The 6,093-nt window shown below is 38.0% G+C and overlaps 1 pseudogene; it reads right to left on the reverse strand.

The window, feature by feature from the left end:
• Positions 1-3,982: 3,982 nt before the first annotated feature.
• Positions 3,983-5,557, reverse strand: LOC133066819 (elongation factor 1-alpha 1-like; annotated as a pseudogene).
• Between the last annotated feature and the right edge of the window lie 536 nt (positions 5,558-6,093).

Below are 6,093 nucleotides of genomic sequence, written 5' to 3' on the forward strand. Positions count from 1 at the left end.
AAGTCCAATGAGATTTGTATATGTTGCTGCAAATGTGATGGCTGAAACTATGTTCATTTTTTTTTTTTTTCTTATTTTCAATTTCAGTCCACCATTATGGGTCTTTCTCTCAAAATAAGACTAAATTCTGCAATAACTGCTGGGAGTGGGAAAAGAAAACTTAACAGAAATTTTTTCTTACCATAAAATCAGCTGGGCCCTGGACTTCAGATCCTCTTTTCTTTCAGTTCCATGGACCTTTATCATGTAGCAATTGTGTAAAAGGCATAGTTTAAGTAGTTGTAGGAAATACAAGGGTGAATTAAACAGTATCACTGTTTCAAGTGATTGTACTCAAGGAGGGGTGTCAATGGTGTCAGCAGTAGTGAAAAACACTGTTCATGCATATGCGTGTATGCATACAATTTTTAAATTAATGGTTCATTTTAGGGTACATTTAGACTTACATAGAAGAAAGTAGGGAAAATCACTAGACCATTCAGGTATGACTTAAATCAAATCCCTTACAATTATACAGTGGAAGTGACAAATAAATTCATGGGAATAGATCTGATAGAAAATGCGTGAAGAACTATGGACAGAGGTTCGTGACACTGTACAGGAGGCAGTGATCAAGACTATCTCCAAGAAAAAGAAATGCAAAAAGGCAAAATGGTTGTCTGAGGAGGCCTTACAAATAGCTGTGAAAAGAAGAGAAGTGAAAGGCAAAGGAGAAAAGGAAAGATATTCCCATCTGAGTCAGAGTTCTAAAGAATAGTAAGGAGAGATAAGAAAGCCTTCCTCAGTGATCAATGCAAAGAAATAGAGGAAAACAATAGGCTGGGAAAGACCAGAGATCTCTTCAAGAAAATGAGAGATGCCAATGGGACATTTCATACAAAGATGGCACAATAAAGGACAGAAATGGTATGGACATAACAGAAGCAGAAGATATTAAGAAGAGGTGGCAAAAATACACAGAAGAACTATACAAAAAAGATCTTCATGACCCAGATAACTACAATAGTGTGATCACTCACCTAGAGGCAGACATCCTGGAATGTAAAGTCAAGTGGGCCTTAGGAAGCATCACTATGAACAAAGCCAGTGGAGGTGATGGAATTCCAGTTGAGCTGTTTCAAATCCTAAAGGATGATGTTGTGAAAGTGCTGCACTCAAAGTGCCAGCAAATTTGGAAAACTCAGCCGTGGCCACAGGACTGGAAAAGGTCAGTTTTCATTCAAATTCCAAAGAAAGGCAATGCCAAAGAATGCTCAAACTACTGCACAATTGCACTCATCTCACACGCTAGTAAAGTAATGCTCAAAATTCTCCAAGTCAGGCTTCAACAGTATGTGAACTCTGAAATTTCAGAAGCTCAAGATGGATTTAGAAAAGAACAGAGGAACCAGAGATCAAATTCCCAACATCCTCTGGGTCATCAAAAAAGTAAGAGAGTTCCAGAAAAATATCTCCTTCTGCTTTATTAACTATGCCAAAGCCTTTTACTGGGTGGATCACAACAAACTGTGGAAAATTCTTTTTTTTTTTTTTTTGGAAAATCCTTAAAGAGATGGGAATACTGGACTACCTGACCCATCTCCTGAGAAATCTGTATGCTGGTCAAGAAGCAACAGTTAGAACTGGACATGGAACAACAGACTGGTTCCAAATTGGGAAAGGAGCACATCAAGGCTGTATATTGTTACCCTGCTTATTTATATGCAGAGTACATCATGAGAAATGCTGAGCTGGATGAAGCACAAGCTGAAATCAGGATTGCTGGGAGAAATACCAATAACCTCATATATGCTGATGGCACCATACTTATGGCAGAAAGTGAAGAAGAACTAAAGATCCTCTTGATGAAAGTGAAAGAGGAGAGTGAAAAAGTTGGCTCAAAGCTCAACATTCAGAAAACTAAGACCATGGCATCTGGTCCCATCACTTCATGGCAAATAGATGGAGAAACAATGGAAACAGTGACAGGCTTTATTTTCTTGGGTTCCCAAATCACTGTAGATGATGACTGCAGCTACGAAATTAAAATACGCTTGCTCCTTGGAAGACAAGCTATGACCAACCTTGACACTATATTAAAAAGCAGAGACCTTACTTTGCCAACAAAGATCTGTCTAGTCAAAGCTGTGGTTTTTCCAGTAGTCATGTATGGATGGGAGAGTTGGACTATAAAGAATGCTGAGTGCTAAAGAATTGATGCTTTTGAACTGTGGTGTTGGACAAGATTCTTGAGAGTCCCTTGGACAACAAGGAGATCCAACCAGTCCATCCTACAGGAAATCAGTCCTGAATATTCACTGGAAGGATTGATGCTGAAGCTGAAACTCCAATGCTTTGGCCATCTAATGTGAAGAACTGACTCATTGGAAAAGACCCTAATGATGGGAAGATTGAAGGCAGGAGGAAAAGGGGACAACAGAGGATGACATGGTTGGATGGTATAACGGACTCAGTGGACATGAGTTTGAGTAATCTCTAGGAGTTGGTGATGAACAGGGAAGCCTGGCGTGCTGCAGTCCATGGGGTCACAAAGAGTCAGACATGACTGAGCGACTGAACTGACTAAAGTGAGACTTACATAAAAGTTATGAAAGATAGTATAGAGACTTCTGATATACCCCACACCTAGTTTTCCCTATTATTAAATCTTTATTGTGGTACATATTATAACTACTGAACCAATATTGATACATTAATCTCATTATTTACTAAATTCTATACTGTATTCAAATTTCCTTTTTTCTTTTAAATGTCATTTCCTTTCTGTTTCAAGATCCCATTCAAGATACCACATTGCATTTAGTCATCATGTGTCCTTAGAAGCTCTTGGTTCTGACAGTCTCTCAAACTTATTTTCAATGACTTTAAGTTTTGAGGAGTACTAGTCATGCATTTTGAAGAATGTCCCTCAACTGGGATTCGTATGATTTCTTCCTCATGATTAGACTAAGGTAATGGTTTTGGGGGAAGAAGATCAAAGAGGTGAGGTGCCACTTTCATCACATTATATAAGGAGTACATGCTATCTACATGACTTATCCCTGTTGATGTTTATCTTGATGACCTGAATGAAACATGTTTTTTCAGATGTCTTCACTGTAATCCCTGTGGTTTTCATGTACCCTTTACCTTGACCAAATTAGGAGTCTGTAGAAGCTTCCTTGGACTTTCTGTTTTATTTTTAGCCTCTCCAAAACCCAAAGCAGCTCACTTTACTCACATTTCCAAGATTTTGTATATGTCTTTTTGTCTTTGTGCAGGTCAGATGTTTTTCTGATGTCATACATGGAGAAATAGCAATTTTAAGAGTGGAGGGTGTTTTTATTTTATGTATTGCTTTTAACTAGTGATTCAGGTTAGCTGTGAAATCAAATACTTTAGTTTGAAAGCAATCAGGATAAGGAATCCAAAAGAAGACTAATGATTAATTTTACAGATTCACAAAATTCTAAAAAGTAGCTTAATTTCAAACTGAAGATGTACATGCATTGTTTAAAAAGTAAAACAGAATTTTAGAAAACAAACACCTGTAACTATTAAGAGATAATTACTACTATCAACTGATTACCTTCAATCATTTTTCTACATTTCTAAATGTGTATATATTTATCCATGTATCTACATATCTTCATTTTATTTTGATTTTGGGAAGGATGATCTTATAGGTACAGATGTATTTTGTTTTTTACACTGAATTTTCTCATTAAATTTTGTTTTAAAGGATCTCAAAATTTAAGATTTTTGGTCAAGTTGTTTTCATTAAAACATACTGATTTTAAAAACAACTTAAAATTGCCACAGAAAAAGGCCAAATGATCCACAAAACACCCTCCTTTCCCTCTGGAGGTTTCACAATGCATTGTTATTAACCAAACTTTTACTATTAAACAGGCCAATTGAGAGAAACAGTTCTGAGACCTTCTCCCACCAGTCTACTTAAGACTAGGATGGTGGGTATTGGGGATAATATTCATTTACCCTACTAAGTTTTAGTAGCAAACTTAGTGACCTGACCAGCTCCAGCAGTCTTCTTGTCCACGAATTTGATGACACCCACAGCAGTGGTCCATCTCACGTCACAAATAGCCAAATAAGGATAGCCGGAGGAGCTAACACCTAAGCTTCCAAGAAGTACATCAACCATGTCAGCAACCAGATTTCAAAAATTTGAGGCTATCTTTTAGCCTCTTACCAGAGTGGTGATCAATCTGCTCCTTCCGTTCAGCAAACTCACAAGCAATGTGAGGTACCTGACGATTCAGCAACAGGTGCCTAGCCAGCACTGATATGACCTGGGTGGTTTAGGGTAATCACTGAAGCATTGAAGCCAGCTTCTTCCAATAGTGGGTAATTTTTGCTACTGCCAGCCACAATGCTATGATGAATATCTTTGACAGTCACATTCTTTACATTGAAGCCTACATTATCCCCATGAAGAGCTTCATTCAAAGCTCATGATACAATTCAACAGACTTTACTTCAGTTGTAATGCTGTTTGGAGCAAAGGTAATGAGTATGCCAGGTTTGAGAACAGCAGTCTCCACTCAACACACAGGGACAGTACCAATACCATCAGTTTTATGGACATCCTGGAAGAATAACCCAAAGTGCTGTTAATGAGAATTGGTGGGCAGGACACAATCCAGAGATTTCAGCACTGGCATTGTTATATTTATGGGTAACGAACCAAGGCATATCTGTACTTAACTCCAGCATGTTATCTCCATTCCAACCAGAAACTAGCACAAATGCTACTGTGTCTGGGTTGTAGCCAATTTTCTTAATGTAGGTGCTGACTTTGTTAATGATTTCCTCATTATCTCTCTGGCTGAAATAGTAGCTTAGTGGAATCCATTTTACTAACACCAACAATTAGTTGTTTCACGACCAGCATGTAAGCCACAGAGGGCTTCCCTGGTGGCTCAGTCGGCGAAGAATCTGCCTGCAATGCAGGACACCGGAGTTCGATTTCTGGGTTGGAAAAATCCCCTGGAGAAGCGATTAGCAACCCACTCCAGTATTCTTGTCTGCAGAATTCCATGGACAGAGGACCCTGGCAGGCTACAGTTGTTGCGAAGAGCTGGACACGACTGAGTGACTAACACACACACACACACACACACACACACATACACGCAAGCCAGAAGGGCACATTCACGGATCTGCCCATTCTAGTATATACCACCTTCCGATTCAACAATACCAGCAACAGCAATCAATAGGGAGAATCAGTATCAGATGTGCCTATAATCATGTTTTTGTTAAATTCCCTGTGTCATAGGCCATGGATGATAGTCAGGTAATACTTACTGGTCTTATATTTTCACACAGAAATATCAATGGTGATACCAAGCTCACCACTGGTGTTCAGTTTACCCAAGATCCAAGGGTATGTAAAGGAGATCTCTCCCATCTCAGTAGCCTGCTTCTCAAACTTTTCAATGGTTCTTTTGTCAATTCTACCACATTTGTAGATCAAATGGCCAGTAGTGCTGGACTTGCCTGAATCTATGTGTCCAATAACGATGATATTAATATGAGTCCTTTCTTTCTCCATCTTGGCCTTAGTGGTGGTTTCCATGGCACCTGTGTTCTAGAAACAAACATGTTGTAAAAAAGCTTTCATAAAATTAAATATGGAGAATTTCCCTCAATTAAGTTTAAAAAAATGACCAACTCCTATACAAGCATTTAATCATACACTTGGTATTTGGAATTTTAGTTAGGGAATTTATAATTATTTCCTCTGTCATCAGCTCTGTGATGAATATATTTGATGTATCTTCTGAATAATCTTTGATGGCATTTTAAAATTATTTCCGTATAGTATCTCTGTCAAGCTCTCTAGAATTAGCATTCTTGGAGGTGGGCTGAATTGTAAATTCAAAGATTATCATCTCCTTTTGTTGTTCTAGAAATAAAAACAGTGCTTTAAGATAAAGGAAAAAATTTTATTTGGGAGTCAGGAATTGCAATTCAAGAGACACAAATTTGGGTAGAAACTCAAATGTACCACAAGAAGAGTTAAAAACTAAAAAGCTTTTTTAAAAAGTGGAGGAAGTTTACATAAATTGTTTTCCAGGAATTATGACT

The sequence above is a fragment of the Dama dama genome, chromosome 12 (assembly GCF_033118175.1).
Source record: "Dama dama isolate Ldn47 chromosome 12, ASM3311817v1, whole genome shotgun sequence".
NCBI lineage: Eukaryota > Metazoa > Chordata > Mammalia > Artiodactyla > Cervidae > Dama > Dama dama.